Consider the following 18,179-nt stretch of genomic DNA (forward strand, 5'->3'; position numbering starts at 1 on the left):
TCCTCTCTCATAATAATTGCAATTAGGAGCAGCACACACATGCATATTATATTCATTAAAATCATCATGTGTAATGATAAAAATGCAACCCATCAATATAATCCTTAATAGGTGCAAACTTCTCTCATATAATGTAGTTGGGAGAATTCAAAAAGATAATAGGACTCATGTGTGGGTGCAGTAGCAAAAATTTCATTCCTAACATAAACTATAGAAAGTTCATCTCCATAAGTATAATTCATATTGGCATCATGGCCAAAAGCATAGCAAGCATCCATTTCATCAATAAGGAATATTTCAAACGGATCCAAGGGATCATAGAAATTATCATAGCATTCATCCTTCAATATGCATGAAGGGAAATTAAACAATGTATTAGATAAATAGTTACACTCATTAGAAGGTGGGCACGGGTGATCAATCCGCTCTTCCTTCTTTTGCTATTCGCTCTCCACCTTAGCTTTTTCATCTAATGAGCTCACAGTTTCAACAATTTCTTCTTCCATAGATTTCTGCAAAATATTAATCTCTTCCAAGATCAGCAGATATTTTCTCAATAAATTCTTTAACATAAGCATTAGAAGCATAGTATTAATATTAATATTTAAGTATGACAATATTTTCAGATTTGTAAAGAATAGCATCATACTTTTCAATCAAACAAAGAAGCAATTTCATAGGCACCCCTTAAAGAAACACATCTTTAATTTGTTCAATACCATAGAACCTATAAACACTTTTGGCATAAGAAAATAAGATTTCGGTATCATTAAACTCACATTGGTAGGGAAGGTGTTTTTAGGGTCTTCAGAACAATAAGTAAAATCATGTAGTTCACATAAGTTTCGAGCATAGCAATGCAAACAATTAATTTGATGCCATAAGAGTTTCCCTTGTTTATACAAGCGGTGTTGAAAAAAATAAGCATGCTCATCTAATGATTTTGCCTCAACTAAGCTAGTTGGGTTTTCAGCACGAGCCCACAAATGGATCCAAGATGATCCAAGTAAAAAGATTCAGCAGAACCGTAGATTTTTGCGTTGTTCCTCAATCACTGGGTTAGCAAGCACAACTAATTTTGTTGGTGTTTTGCGTTTTCTACCCATAACTACAGATAGAAAACAAGAGCACAAAAATAAAAATTACTTAGAGATAAAACAAACAAGCACACACGATAATATTCCCCCTATGTTGTTGGTCCCCGTCAACGGCGTCACAAAAAGGTCTTGATAACCCACAAGTATAGGGGATCAATTGTAGCCTTTTTTGATAACTAAAAGTGCCGAACCCAATGAGGAACTAAAGATAGAATTAATATTCTCTCCTCTATCGACCACCAATATAACTCTACGCACACTTAACATTCGCTTTACCTAGAATAAGAATATAACTACTTTGTAGGTGTAAGAGGTTAATTTTGCAAGAATATAACTAGAAGTGCTTAGCTAGATAATAAAAGTTAGTTTGTTTAGTAGAGAGCTTTTTGTAACACAAAGAGAAAGATTGTCAATAGGCAATTGAATATGACATGTGTGACAATTATTATATGCAATGAGGGAGAGGCATATGCTAACATACTTTCTGTACTTGGATCACATGCACTTATGATTGAAACTCTAGCAAGCATCTGCAACTACTAAAGATCATTAAGGTAGAACCCAACCATAGCATTAAGTAACAAGTCCTCTCTACTGCCATAAGCAACAACCCCCTTACTCGGGTTTAAACTTCTGTCGCTCTCGCAACCCACCATAAGAGAATTATGAACGTATTCCAACACCCTACATCGCTAATCTCACACGATTGGGGGACACGGAGGGCACCATAGGATAGCGTCATATCAACATAAAAATCATAACAATCATTCTGTACCACAATTAACCTGTAGGACAAAACAAATCTACTCAAACATCATAGGATGGCAACACATCGTTGGATAATAATATACAGCATAAAGCACCATGTTTAAGTAGAGATTACAACAGAGGAAAGGGGTGTTACACCGCTGCATAGAGGGGGGAGAGTTGGTGATGACCGCGGTGAAGTTCTTTGTGTAGATCATTGTCACGATGATTCCCCCGGCGGCACTCCGGCACCGCCGGGAGAGAGCCCCTCATTCTTATTCTTCCTTGGCCTCCCCCTAGATGGGAGGATGGTTTTCCCTCTGCTCCTTGGCTTTCATGCTCCCAGAGGGAATGAGCCCCTCCGATATTGGATCTCTCTCTCTCTCTCTCGCTCTGTGTGTGTGTGTGTTTCTCTTCTCTTTCACGTCTTTGTTTCTGGCCGAAAACCGTTTCTTAAATATTCAGGGATCCAGCTGAAAGTTTAACATGATTTTTTCCTGATATAAGCTTCCTTGTGGTTGAAGAAGGGACCCAACCGACTTACGAGGTGGTCACAAGGCAACCCCACGCGCCCTGGGGGTGGTGGCACCCTGTTGCCTTGTGGAGGCCTTGGGCCTCCATTTGCGTTGTTTCTTCCTCCCAAAAATCACATTTCCAAAGAAATTCTTCATAAAACTTTATTGCATTTGGACTTCATTTGATATTGATTTTCCGCGAAAAAAATATATGCAAAAAATAGGAAGTGGCACTGCGCACTCGATCAATATGTTAGTCCCAAAAATAATACAAATTGTTGTCAAAAGTACGTGAAAGTTGTAGAAATTGGCATGAAACAATAAAAAATTATAGATATGACGAAGACGTATCACAAATGTCAAAATGCTTAAGTTTTTCACCTACAAATTTGCATTTACCATTTTGGGTGTGACAATGAACACATCTATTCTTTTCTATTTCTTTGACATTTGTAAAATGCATTTTTGGCACGCAGGAGCATGTGCACCCTAGAGGCAAACTGAATATCCGAATACCAATGCCAGAAATTCATCTGTTCTTATGAAACTCATTTTTTTTTGCAAAAATCCACTATTATATTATTATGCTTGCATATTTTTTGAAAAGCGTAATTTTTATGTATATATTGTGTGCAATTTTTTTTATCATTGTTTGTTTTAGATATTTTCCCATTTTCTTTCTTCTTAAAGTGTATTACCAATGCCGGTAATTCATTCTTCCTTTGAAAACTTCATTATTTTGAATTTGTTTTAGTTTTTGTTTTCTTCTTTAAAAAAATATAATACTAATGTCACTACTTCATTCTTCCTTGGAGAGTTTGTTTTAGTTTGCATTTAATTTTCTTTCTCTTTTAAGAGTAATATCAATGCCACAAATTAATCCTTCTTAGAAACTTCTTCTGCAAAAAAATCACTATTATATGTTTATTCTTTCATATTTTAAAAAGCGTATTTTTTGTAAATTATGCGTTGTTATTCCTGGTTATAGATTTTTTATTGTCTTTTTGTTAAAGGGTACTCCCTTTGCAAGGTAACATAGCTTGCAAAAATGTCTTACATTATGGGATAGATGGAGTAACTGAAATGCCAATAATTCATTATTTCTTTAAAAATTCATTATTTTAATATTTTATTTTATTAATAGTAATGGCACTAATTCATTATTTTTAATTTTTAGTTTTTATTTCATTTTCTTTCTTCCTAAAGGGTAATACGACTCCACTAATTTATTCTTCTGAGAAAACTTTTTCCTACAAAAAATACGTTACTATATGCTTACGCTTGCATATTACAAAAAACACAATTTATGTGTAAATTGTGGGCACATTTTTTCAGTACTTGTTTTTTATTTTCCTTCTTCTTAAAGGGTAATATCAATACCAATAACTCATTCTTTCTTTAAAAACTTCATTATTTTGGTTTTTATTTTATTGTCTTTCTAATTTAATTTCATTCTTTCTGACATTTTTTTGCAATATATGCATATTAAAGAAGTCGCAATTATGTGTAAATTGTGTGTATGTGCGCACGCACAAGTTTTTCATTATTTAAACGAAAAGCCTAGCATTGCTATTGTTGTTCCACGTGCATGGTCTCCTATGCGGCCACCTTCTAGGTAGACATGCGCCAAGAAACGTACATTGATCTACATGACTTAGAAACCTGCATGCTAAGCTTAACCAATCGACACATCATGAACGCGAACCAAACTATAGTTGGATGGTTAAAGGAACTGTAGTATCTTCAGGCCATCAGGGCCATCAGGGTTCAAATCCTTGTGCTTGCATTATTTTTTGATTTATTTACGAATTTTCGGCGATGCGCTTTCAGTGGAAGGAGATGTTCGCGCCGTGACTTCATAAATCTCAAGATAATATGCCGGCTCAGTCTTTCGAAGGTGCTCATAGGGATAAAGTGTGCGTTCATAGGATGAGTGTATGCGCATATGTATGAGTACTTGCGTCTGTACTGTGCTGGAAAAAAACACATCATGAGCCCAGCTCAACTATGGTGTAGCGGCTTAGCTGGGTCTCTCTGATTGCTTGGTCCGTATGATGTACTCCCTCCGTTCCTAAATATAAGTCTTTGTAGGGATTTCACTAGGTGGACTATATACGGAGCAAAATGAATGAATCTACACTTCAAATGCATCTATATACATCCGTATGTGGTTCATGGTGGAATATCTACAAAGACTTATATTTAGAAACGGAGGAAGTAACATATGCGCATGCATGCAGTGGCGGAGCCAGGATTTTCAACATGGGTATGCGGAGTAAAAAAATTGTAACTCTAGATCACCCTTTTGGAAAGCGAGAAATGATGGTGTTTTTCTTTACTTGCGTGAAGAATTTACGCTCAAAAAAAATAACCAAACAATTATTTATATATTGTTCCTGCAGAGTGGAAAATCTTCAAAATTTGAATGTTTATAATTCAGAAATTAGATGCATAAAATTTACCTTGATGTCCTTGCACTTCTTCACAAGTTTTACAGCAAGCCAATGCAAACCACGCTCAAAATTGCATAGATATGCTACAATAGATTAATCAAAACAAAATTAGGGAATGAAGATAACCCTCTATATATTCTCGAGTAACAATTCGAATAAATCAAAATTAAGCACTCACAAAATCAGAGTGGACGAACTGCGCACGCCGCCGTTGCGGACTTGTCTGGAGTAGATGGCAGATGTGTCGTGCGCGGGTGCGCGCCATGACGCTGCCGAGTGCGTACTGCCGTATTGCGAAGCAGCAGCGAAGGGCGTGCGCTGGCAAAGGAGATTGATCGGCAAGATGGGGCGATCCGCGATGGCCGACAGATGAGATGATGCGGCGGCGGCGGTTGCTTTCGATGGGCGATGCCGGCATGTGATGTGCTCCAGTTTCACGACGCGGTGGTTCTAATCGAGCCTGAAGGATAAGGCCCGGTAGCACTGTACTATAGCAACGTAGCAGTCCAACATAGGCCCAATTGGCGCTGAATCGTTATTTTCTTCGTTTCTCCTGCCATGCACGTACAAGTAGACTGCCATACGTTTTATAAAGGCATATAGAAGCTTATATATTGAAAAAATTCTGCAAAAAACATTGGGTATGCATTGCATACCCTTGCATTAGCCTAGCTCCGCCCCTGCATGCATGTATGAAAGAAATCGGTTTGATTGGTTAGTTAATTGAACAAATATAACTTGGGTTAACATCTGGCTGGCCGGACACGTTGGCACTAATGAGATGGAAATAAAATCTAAATTCAGTCACCTTACTCCTAGCCGATCCCTTCAAAAAAAAAAAAGCATATCCCTCTTTTTGTTTTACTCCTAGCCGATCCCACATTTAACTAACCATGGAGGACATTTTGACTCTCCTTTTGGACGGATGGAGACTGACTGTTTTTCTCCTAATAAGATACTCCTTTCTCTTTGAGGGACCTAATAAGATACTCCTAATCGTCTGTGTGTGGGTACAACATCTATCTCTCCTAGCCGCAAATAGAAGATAAAGCCTCTTTAATTCACATGGATTGTAAATTAATACAAAAACACAGCAAAAATCCCTGGGATTGGAATCCTCAAAAATATCTCTCAAAAATCAAAATCCATCCTTTGGATCAAAGAGACCATTGCATTATCCTCTCACCACAGATGGTTTGCCTAGCCAGGGTTGGACCAGATGGAGTATCCCCGCATGCATGCAACATGGCATTGTCAAGCATAGCACCGTCCGGTCCACGGCTCCACCTCCACGCACGTAACCATCGAGCGCATTATTCTCTAATACGCTCCATCCAGCACCAACCTAGCCTGCTACTGGTACGTACACATCACGGATGACATGGGTGGATGGGCTTGCACGCCCTGCTTGCTAATGAAATGAATAAATGATGCAGTACTAAGAACGAAAGACACTGAGCCTGAATTACGTGCTCCGTCGATATCTGACATCTTAACTTCCACTTCCACATGGATTGACAGACGACGACGATCTGCAGGCTGCAGCGCTCCTCGTGGCCCCACGCCGCGGCACCGTGACGGCGTATCAACCTCAAACTAAATCTTTCTAGAACGCGCCGCAACTAACAGCATCCGGTGCCGTCAATGCTTACGTCGGACGCCGATAGAAACTGACTGGGTCTCGTCTCTGTGGAGTACTGTATACTGCATCAGTGTAGTACATGGAAGGGCTGCTGGATCCCTTCCCCGAATCTATGCACATGCACACCCCGAGCGGGCTTTTCCTACGAAGGTGAAGGCCGGTAGGTGGGTGACGGACTGAGCCTGAGCGGTGGTCAGTCCAGTCGGTCGGTCGTAGCCACACGGGAGCTCACCTGAACTTCAGAGCTGTCTATGTCTGCACTCCTTAGCAGCCGAGGGAGCACTGACTTTCGGCGCGTTCGTTTCAATCGAGTTGACTCCGGAGCATGCAGCTCGATCGCTCCAAGTCCCAGCAGACACCGTGCAGATGGGCTGCGGTGGACGACTCTGCGTTTAGGTAACGTGGGTCGGAAAAACGCACGCACGGCATGACGAACGCCTTCTCCTTTTGCGGTTGGGCGAGAAATCGTTGGAAATACTCCCGTCTTCGCAGACCAGGAGCCTAGCTGACAGGTAGCGTTCGCGTGAGCTCGTAGGAAACGGCGAGTGCGGCCGGCCGGCCGGCGTACGTGTCAGCGTTCAACGACTTGGAACGTCGTCATGGGTGTTGAACGACGCTTCATATCTGAGGTTCAGGTTGGTCAGCTAGCAAAGCGTCGTTGGTGAGGTTGCCATCACTCTGGACCACGAAACGGTTTGGTGCGTCTAGTTCACCGGCAATCTTCATGGCTCGTCAGCTTCTCGTATCTTTTCCTGGAACGCGGGGATGCCTGTTCCGATCGCACCTGTTTTTCCGGGTACCTGATCTTGGCGAGGGAGAAATGATTTGTGAACAGAGTGTGGTTTTGTGTAACTTGAGCTACGTGGTACCTTTTATCTTAGCCATTCATTTATGCATCAAGATCAGTGCAGACACATTTGCCATTTTTGTTTCTCTCAAACGAAACAACGTATAAACTTCAAACTTTGCGCGACAACAAAACATTCTAATTACTTTGTGGGAAAAAACTTTCAGATTTTTTCATGCATTTGAAATGCGAAAAAAAATTAATCAAAAAAAAATCCTCATTTTGTATATTTATGTTGGTTCAAAAAATCTGAAAGTTTTTCACACATTGAAGTTGTAAAGTTTGTCTGATCTGCAAAGTTTGAAGTTCATATGTTTTTTCATTTGAGAGAAACCAAAAAGATAAATTTTCTTGTTGCAAATTAGTTGAAGAGTACGGATCTCAAAGCAATGTTGAAGGGCTAAAAATAAGAGGTTACATCGACCTACAAAAGAACTTTTTTGCAGTAACTTGATCTTTGGCAACGAAGAACAATCTCCATGGCAAATAAGGCAGATGCTGATGCCAGCACGTACACGCGGTGAAAGTAACATTAACATGAGCTAAGAGGTGTAGTATCTTAGGGCATCTTTAATGCCGACCCACAAACCTTCCGTATGTGTCCAGACCGTGTTGTCCGGATAGCGGAAGTCATTCAATGCGGTTCTGTATTGGTCCACGGCGCGGTCCGGACGTACTTTCTCTCGCAAACTGGATACAAATGTAGGGGCTTGCGGAAGTTTGGACTGCTCCCAAGCCCGCTTCCGACCGCCCTGGTCACTCAAACCCTTCCTACCTCGCCCGTGTGGGTTCTCACCCGACGCCAACTGCCCGCATTCATGCCGCTGTAGAGCGCGCCGCTCCACATCGAAGACGGCTCAGGGCGGACACGACCTCTCACTGCCTCCGCCATTGAAGCAACGTGCCGTCCAGAGCACCGCCCGCTGCACGCCCGACTGAACACGCGTCCTCGCCGCATTTAAATGCCTCCATTAAAATTGCGTGGAAGCCGAGGAACCTACTCTGATCACACATCCATTCACGAGCGGGCCGGCACAAACGTAACGTCGGGCAAGCTCCTCCTGTCCGGCCTCTATTTAAACGAGGCCATAAGCCGGGGAAGAATTGCACCACCAAGTCTGCACCCCCCCCCCCACATCCTCCTTCCACCACTTTTCTCAACCCTTTCGATGGCATCCGACAAGCAGGAAGAGCAGTGCTCCGACATAAAAGCTGGCTGGGATTCATCGCATGGCCCGATGGAGCAAGTTGCCGCCCCAAGTCGGCGCGTGGTTCGGGACCTCGCCGCTCCAAGCCAGCTCACGGGGGAGTAGCGAATTGCTCTAGGATGACATGGCGGCACAAGCATAGTCGCAGCCGTGGATGAAGCTGCGTTGTACCGCTCCTCCCATGCCTACATTGCTGCATCCCATGATTGCGACAACGCCATCTGCCCGACAGAGTAAGATGCCAGTTGCGCGGAGATCAACAAGTCGGTGGATGACGCGTCTGCAACCAACATCGAGGGAAAGTAGAACACGGGATACCGCCGCCGCTTGGGTCCCAGGAAGGCCACTACCGACGCCTCACCGGCTTGCACAACCAGTGACCAGTCTGGTTTCATCTTTAACCCAGACCATCATCGGCCCCGCCTGGGTTCCATGGAAGTAGAGGTCCCCTTCGCCTTCGACTGAAGCACCTTCTTTGCCACTCCGATGGGCGGCACGACCTGATATAAAGAAGATAGATGGGAAGAATATACCTCTGAGACTCCCGGCAGTCTGGTGAGCGGGCTGCCGGACATGGGGAAGACTGATGTCTACTACACAACTTATTCTTGTAGACTCGTGTTGGGCCTCCAAACACAGAGATTTGTAGGACAATAGCAAATTTCCATCAAGTGGATGACCCAAGATTTATCAATCTGTGGGAGGCGTAGGATGAAGATGGTCTCTTTCAAACAACCCTACAAGCAAATACAAGAAATCTCTTATGTCCCCAACACACCCAATACAATGGTAAATTGTATAGGTGCACTAGTTTGGCGAAAAGATGTTGATACAAGTGTAGTATGGATAGTAGATATTGGTTTTTGTAATCTGAAAATATAAAAACAGCAATGTAGCAAGTGATAAAACGAAGCACAAACGGTATTGCAATGCTTAGAAACAAGGCCTAGGGTTCATACTTTTACTAGTGCAATCACCCAACAGTGCTAACGTAATTGAATCATATAACAATCCCTCAATGTGTGGCAAAGAATCACTCCAAAACTCTTATCTAGAGGAGATCATAAGATGAAATTGTTGTAGGGTACGAAACCACCTCAAAGTTATCTTTTCTGATCAATCTATTGAGCCATTCCTATAAATTTCACAAACAACCCTAGAGTTCGTACTAAAATAACACCATATATACGCATCAACCAACTCTAACGTCACTTAGATACTCCACAAGTATCTGTGAGCTGATTATTTGATATGCATTAAACAACTTTAGATTCATAATATTCAATCCAACAGAAAGATCAAAGAGTACCCAAAGATTTCTACCGGAGAAAGTAGGAGGAAAATATGCATCAACCCCTACACATAGATTACCCCAATGTCACCTGGGAATCCGCGAGTTGAGTACCAAAACATACATCAAGTGAATCAATATAATACCCCCATTGTCATCACGGGTATTCATATGCAAGACATACATCAAGTGTTCTCAAATCCAACAAGTATTCAATCCGATAATAGTGAAACCTCAAAGGTAAAAATTCAATTCATCACAACAAGATGGAGAGGGAGAAACACTATATGATCCAACTATATGAACAAAGCTCGCGGTACATCAAGATCATGCCAAATCACGGAATAAGAGAGAGAGAGAGAGAGAGAGAGAGAGAGAAAGAGATCAAACACATAGCTACTGGTACATGCCCTCAGCCCCGAGGATGAATGCTACTTCTTGAGCTTGCGTTGGTTTTTCACTTGAAGAGGAAAGGGTGATGCAGCAAAGTAGAGACAAGTATTTTTCTCAGTTTGAGAACCAAGGTATCAATCCAGTAGGAGGTATAATCAAGTCTCCAATCTATGCACCTGCACAAACAATCAAACACTTGCACCCAACGCGATAAAGGGGTTGTCAATCCCGTCACAGTCACTTGCAAGGACGAGATCTAATAGAGATGGATATAAAAGATTACTAAATCATAAAACAAAATAAAAGTAAATAAAACTCAGCAAGGTATTTTTGGGTTTTTTGGTTTATAGATCAGAAAATATATGATAAAAAATAGACCCGAGGGGCATAGGTTTCACTAGAGGCTTCTCACTTGAAAGAAAACAAACGGTGGGTGAACAAATTACTGTCGAGCAACTGATGGAAAAGTGCAAAGTTATGACGATATCCGATGCAATGATTATGAATATAGGCATCATGTCCGTGACAAGTAGACTGGCTCATGCCTACATCTACTACTATTACTCCATACATCGACCGCTATCCAGCATGTATCTAGAGTATTAAGTTCATAAGAACAGAGTAACGCTTTAAGCAAGATGATATGATGTAGAGGGATAAACTCAAGCAATATGATATAAACCCCTATCTTTTTATCCTTGATGGCAACAATACAATACGTGCCTCGCTACTCCTACTTTGTCACTAGGTGAGGACACCACAAGATTGAACCCAAAACTAAGCACCTCTCGCATTGCAAGAAAAACCAATCTAGTTGGACAAACCAAACCGATAATTCGAAGAGAATTACAAAGATATCAAATCATGCATATAAGAATTCAGAGAAGATTCAAAGAATATTCATAGATAATCTGATCATAAATCCATAATTCATTGGATCTCGACAAACACATCGTAGAAGAATATAACATCGGATAGATCTCCAAGAACATCAAGGAGAAGATTGTATTGAAGATCAAAGAGAGAGGAGAAGCCATACAACTACTAGCTATGGACCCGTAGGTATGAGGTAAACTACTCACGCTTCATCGAAAAGTTAATAGGGTTGATGTAGAATCCCTCCGTGATCGAATCCCCCTCTGACAGGGTGCTGAAGAAGGCCCTAATATGGGATATCACGAGGTCAGAGGCTTGCGGTGGTGGAAAAGTATTTTTGTGGACACTTCTGGTGGTTTTGGAATATTTCTGAATTTATAGGCCAAAGATTAGGGTTGGAGGACTCCTATGGGACCCACAAGCCCAGGGGGCGCCCCCCCTAGGGCGCGCCCCTGAGGCTTGTCGTCTCCTCGGGAATCCTCTGACTTCATCTCCAAGTCTCGTAGGTGTCTTCTGGTCTAAGAAAAATCATCGCGAAAGTTTTATTCCGTTTGGACTCTGTTTGATATTCCTTTCTTAAAAAGCCAAAAATAAGGGGGAAAACAGCAAGTGACACCGGGCACAAGGTTAATAGGTTAGTCCTAAAAAATGATATAAAATAACATACTAATGCATATAAAACATCCAAAGTTGACAATATAATAGCATGGAACAATCAAAAATTACATATACGTTGTAGACGTATCAGTGAACTACTGCTTCCTCATCATCGAGACCACCGAGATGATGAAGATGGCCAACGGTGATGATTTCCCCCTCCGGCGGGGTGCCGAAAAAGGGCTATAGATGAGATCACGTAGTTACAGAGGCTTGTAGTGGCGGAGTCGAAGTTCTAGTGTTATTTCTAGGGGTTTCTATATTTATATGATTTTTTGGCGTCGGTCTCACGTCAAGAGGTGCTAAGATGGGCCCACAAGCCACCACGGGAAGTCGACCCCCTGGGCGCGTCCATGTGTGTTGTGGCCACGTCGTGGCTCTTCTGATCCTCCCATGAAGCTTCGGGGGTCTATTTTGTTCCCAAAAAAATCATCAAAAAATTTCACCCCATTCCAAGAACTTTTATTTCTGCACAAAAATCAACACCACAGTAGTTCTCTTGAAAACAACGTCAGTCCGGGTTAGTTCCATCCAAATCATACCAAAATCATATAGAATTTGTTGTTAACATGGCATAGATACTTCATAAATTATAGATACGTTGGAGATGTATCAGCATCCCCAAGCTTAATTCCTGCTCGCCCTCGAGTAGGTAAATAATAAAAGAAATAATTTATGAAGTGTGAATGGTAGCATAGTGCATAAGTTCGATCAATGATAATTTCAATCACTTTCCTAGAATCATAACACCAACTCTTTCTCATAAAACCTATCATGATAAAGTAGTAATCAATTCACATGTTATGGACTCTCTTGAAACTTAACAACCTATGTTCTTAGTCACCAAAAAATTGCAATTCAACTTATTTTCAACAAAGTCTAAGTAAGAGCTCCACATACTCAATTATCATATAGTCTTCTATGATTGCTAATAATCAAATCATATTTTTAGAACAAATAGCATTCATCGAACACAAAGAAAAATAGGGGCTTCATTTTCGCCTCTCAACTCATTTATCATAGAGATAATTGCAAACACTAACAATTCATGATCAAATATATTTGAATGGCCATATGTGCTTGGATCTTCCCCCACCACATGATGCTTTCCAACTAGAGAATAATTGAGGTCGAAATGAGAGTGACTACTTATTGATTCTTGCATAAAATTAAATACTGAAAAGTAAAAGATATGCCCTTCACAGAGGGAAGCATGGATTTGTAGAGGTGTCAGAGCTCGGAGCTTAAAACAGAGATGAATATAATTTTGAGAGGCATGCCTCTCCTATCAATGTCACGACCGAGAGTTCTCAATATCTTCCATGCTAAACACATTATCGGTGGTTCCAAGTAGGATGAAAACAAGCACCAACTCCTCAACTCGGGAATCTGCGAGTTGAGTGCCATAACATACATCAAGTGAATCGATATAATATCCCATTGTCACCACGGGTAATTATATGCAAGTCATAGATCATGTGTTCTCAAATCCAACAATTATTCAATCCGATAATAGTGAAACCTCAAAGGTAAAAACTCAATTCATCACAACAAGATAGAGAGGGAGAAACACCATATGATCCAACTATATTAACAAAGCTCGCGGTACATCAAGATCGTGCCAAATCAAGAACATGAGAGAGGGAGGGAGAGAGATCAAACACATAGCTACTCATACATACCCTCAGCCCCGAGGGTGAGCTACTCCCTCCTCTTAACGGAGACCACCGGGATGATGAAGATGGCCTTCGGTGATGATTTTCCCCTCCAGCAGGGTCACAGAAAAGGGTTATAGATGAGATCGTGGAGGTACAGAGGCTTGTGGCGGCGGAGTCAAAGTTCTAGGGTTATTTTTGGGGGTTTATGTATTTATATGAATTTTTGGCGTCGGTCTCATGTCAAGAGATGCTAAGATGGTCCCACAAGCCAGAACGGCAAGTTGACCCTCCTGGCGCATGCCCAGGTTTGTTGCGGCCACCTCACGGCTCTTTTGGTCCTCCCACGAAGCTTCGGGGTCCCATTTGTTCCAAAAAAATTCATCAAAAAGTTTCAGCCCATTCTGAGAACGTTTATTTCTGCACAAAAGACAACACCGCGGTAGTTCTACTGATTAGTTCCATTCAAATCATACGAAAATCATACAGAATTGTTGTAAACATGGCATGAATACTTCATAAATTATAGATACATTAGAGACGTATCAAAGACAAAGGGATCCGCTGCGGCCGGTCATACTCCAGTGTAGTGTATCCGTGCGGTGGGAGTGGAGCTCCGCGCGATCGTACGTGCACATAGTTTTATCTTTTTAGTTAAAAATATGTTCAAAATGTAACCGTTTTCATCTGGTATGTATGAAATCTGTTATGTTTATATGAAATCCGCTCATGTTTGCATGAATTTCATCTGGTTTGTTGAATAAGTGTTTGCAATGTATGCGACTATGGTTGGATGGCGGCCTCCCGCATCCGTGTCTGTAGACTGGTCCCCCTGTCCATGCACGGATGCGGGAGGAAATTTGTGGGTCGTCGTTGGAGATGCCCTTACAAGCCGCAAAAAAAGTGTGAGATTCATTGGAATGGAATGCCTCAGACATGGCATGGAGATTACTCCCTCTATTTCTAAATATAAGTCTTTTTTAGAGATTTCAGGTCGGACTAGATACAGATGCACATAGAAGGATTTCAGAGCAAGATTCACCCATTTTGCTTCGTATGTATTCTAAATTGAAATATCTAAAAGAGCTTATATTTAGGAACGAAGGGGGTAGATCGTATGGATTTGTAGAAGAGATAAATACATTCATGGTCACTATAGTTGCGACGGAAGCATGATACGATCAGTGAACTCTGGAATACGCTCAATACGGTCACTGAATACGATTTGTCGTGAAAATCCGGTCAGTGCAGCACGTACGCGGTGTGTTTGACCAACTGTTGACTGTTGGGGAATGCAGTAATTTCAAAAAAAAATCCTACAATCAATCAAGATCTATCTAGGAGATGCATAGCAACGAGAGGGGAGAGTGTGTCCACGTATCCTCGTAGACCGAAAGCGGAAGCATTTAGTAACGTGGTTGATGTAGTCGAACTTCTTTGCGATCCAACCGATCCACGTACCAAACGTACAACACCTCCACATTCAGCTTGATGACGTCTCTCGTGCTCTTGATCTAGTTGAGGACGAGGGTGAGTTCCATCAGCACGACGGCATGGCGACGGTGATGATGATGTTACCGACGCAGGGCTTCGCCTAAGCACTAAGACGATATGATCGAGGTGTGTAACTGTGGAAGGGGGCACCGCACATGGCTAAGGCAAAACTTGGTGTGTCTTTAGGGTGCCCCCTGCCCATGTATATAAAGGAGGGGGGGGAGAGGCTGGCCCCCTAGGGGTGTGCCAAGAGTATGGAGTCCTAGTAGGAATCCCTATCCTTTCCGGAGTAGGAGAGAAGGAATGATTGAAGGAGAGAGGGGGTAGGAAAGGGCAAGGAGGGCGCCACCCCTTCCCCTAGTACAATTCGCACCCATGGGGGGGGCGCCACCTCCCTTTGGCCTGCCTCCTCCTTTTTCCCGTAAGGCCCAATAAGGCCCATTACTTCTCCCGATGAATTCCCGTAACTCCCCGATACTCCGAAAATACCCAAATCACTCGGAACCTTTCCGATGTCCGAATATAGACTTCCAATATATCAATCTTTATGTCTCGACCATTTTGAGACTCCTCGTTACGTCTGTGATCTCATCCGGGACTCTGAACAAACTTCGGTCATAAAAACACATAACTCATAATACAAATCATCATCGAACGTTAAGCGTGCGGACTACGGGTTCGAGAACTATGTAGACATGATCGAGACACATCTCTGATCAATAACCAATAGCGGAACCTGGATGCTCATATTGGCTCCTACATATTCTACGAAGATCTTTACCGGTCAAACCGCATAACAACATATGTTGTTCCCTTTGTCATCGGTATGTTACTTGCCCGAGATTCGACCGGCGGTATCATTATACCTAGTTCAATCTCGTTACCGGCAAGTCTCTTTGCTTGTTTCGTAATGCTTCATCCCGCAACTAACTCATTAATCTCATTGCTTCCAAGGCTTATAGTGATAGTGAGGGAGTCCTGGATTAAGGGGTCCTCGGCCGTCCGGCCTATGTGACGTGGGCTGGACTGTTGGGCCGTGAAGATACAAGACAGAAGACTCTCTCCCGTGTCCAGATGGAACTCTCCTTGGCGTGGAAGGAAAGCTTGGCGCCCGGATATCAAGATTCCTTTCTCTGTAACCGACTTTGTACAACCCTAGTCCCCTCCGGTGTCTATATAAACCGGAGGGCTTAGTCCTTAGCGGCAATCATAATCATACATGCTAGACTTCTAGGGCTTTAGCCATTACAATCTCGTGGTAGATCAACTCTTGTAATAATCATATTCATCAAGATCAATCAAGCAGGAAGTAGGGTATTACCTCCATAAAGAGGGCCCGAACCTGGGTAAACATCGTGCCCCCCGCCTCCTGTTACCATCAACCTTAGACCCACAGCTCGGGACCCCCTACCCGAGATCCACCGGTTTTGACACCGACACTGGTGCTTTCATTGAGAGTTTCGCTGCGTCGTCACTAAAAGGTTTGATGGCTCTGTGAATCATCTACAACAATGCAGTCCAGGGGAAGGTTTTCCTCCCCAGACAGATCTTCGTATTCGGCGGCTTCGCACTGCGGGCCAACCAGCTTGGCCATCTAGAGCAGATCGACAGCTATGCCCCTGGCCATCAGGTCAGGTTTGGAAGCTTGAATTACGTTGCCGATATCCATGGAGATTTGATCTTCGACGGATTTGAGCCCATGACAGCCGATCCCTGCCACCACGATGAACACGACCTAAATCTGTCATCAGACCATGCCGAGGAGTTACCGCTCGTAACTGCTCTGGCCCTAGATCCGGAGCAGACTGCATCGTCCGAGGATGGGAAGCTCAACCCCGCTGCGGAAGCCGCAGATTCAGCGGCGTTAGATCCGCACACAGATCCAACCTCGAGCGGGGCTTGTGTCATAGGAACCTCGGATTCGTCTCTGGCCATAGGTTCCAAACTGCGTGCATCTGCATCCATCGAACTTGATCAGGCGCCGATCGTTGAATTCATTTCCGCAGACATCTTCCGGCACTCACCTTTAGGCGACATGCTAAACTCATTAAAAGCCCTCTCCTTATCAGGGGACTCTCAGCCGAACTATAGCCGGTTTGATTGGAAGCTGATGACGGAGAATTCCGCTTCCCACCCACCACCCACTTCATAGCCACTCTCGAAGACTTAACTGACATGCTTGATTACGGCTCCGAAGACATCGATGGTATGGACGACGATGCCGGAGAGGAGCAGGCACAAAAAACACCGCTTACAGGGCGCTTGACAGCCACCTCCTCGTACGACGTATACATGGTGGATACACCCAAAGAGAACAACAGCGACAATAAAAAGGATCCAGTCGAGGATAAGCCTCCTGAGATACAGCCAAAGCGCTGACGTCAGCGGCGCCGTTCTAAACCACGCCGTGGAAAAAATAGCAATGCCGGCACAGGAGAAAATAATACTCCGGACGGCGCCGAAGACAACAAAAACCCCGTTGAGCCAACTTCCGAACAGGATGAACGGGTGGATGGGCGACTCAGCCCTAATGAACAGGTTGTTAACGAAGACTCAGAGGACAGTAATTATCTTCCACCCTCCGAGGACGAGACGAGCCTCGGCAACGAATACTTTATCATGCTTGAGGAGCCCGTTGACCAGGAGCGCTTTAACCGCCGGCTAATAGCCACTGCAAGGAGCCTGAAAAAGAAGTAGCGGCAGCTTCAAGCCGATCAGGATCTACTCAATGACTGATGGACTAATGTCCTGGCAGCTACGGCCTCGAGCACCCAACCAAAAGTTACCCGAAATGCAAATTGTTACCCCAATTCGACGACGAGGCGCTGGAGCCCGTCCTACCAGTGCATAATGCGGCTAACCGACCACCACGTGGCCAGGAGAAAGCGGCAACTCAAGTCGAACACCAGCCCACACTACCCCGCCGTAAAAACAGAGACGCAACAGCTCAGGGATACACATATGACCTGTGGCATGACCTGGAGAACAGAGCAGGTCAGACAAGATCGATCTATGGATCACGGGGGCGTGCCCAGATGTACGACGATGGCCATCCGGCCGGACATGACAAACATAACCACGCCCATGACGAAATCCGCAGATGAACTCCATCTGAGCTACGTCGCGACTTGGCTCGATATAGAGGCGTCGCACACCCCCTCTGCTTCACTGATGAAGTAATGGAACATGAATTCCCTGAAGGGTTTAAACCCGTGAACATAGAATCATATGATGGGAGAACAGACCCCGCGGTATGGATTGAGGATTTTCTCCTCCATATTCATATGGCCCGCGGTGATGATCT

General features: G+C 43.4%; 1 long non-coding RNA gene across 1 annotated transcript; it reads right to left on the bottom strand.

Annotated features, from left to right (window-relative positions):
* Positions 1 to 241: 241 nt before the first annotated feature.
* Positions 242 to 5,248, bottom strand: LOC123162889 (uncharacterized). Its single transcript, XR_006481536.1, has 3 exons — positions 4,991 to 5,248; positions 4,822 to 4,895; positions 242 to 512 (listed from the first exon to the last, which is right to left on the bottom strand). It is a non-coding gene; the product is annotated as an uncharacterized lncRNA (long non-coding RNA).
* Between the last annotated feature and the right edge of the window lie 12,931 nt (positions 5,249 to 18,179).

The sequence above is a fragment of the Triticum aestivum genome, chromosome 7B, assembly GCF_018294505.1.
Source record: "Triticum aestivum cultivar Chinese Spring chromosome 7B, IWGSC CS RefSeq v2.1, whole genome shotgun sequence".
NCBI lineage: Eukaryota > Viridiplantae > Streptophyta > Magnoliopsida > Poales > Poaceae > Triticum > Triticum aestivum.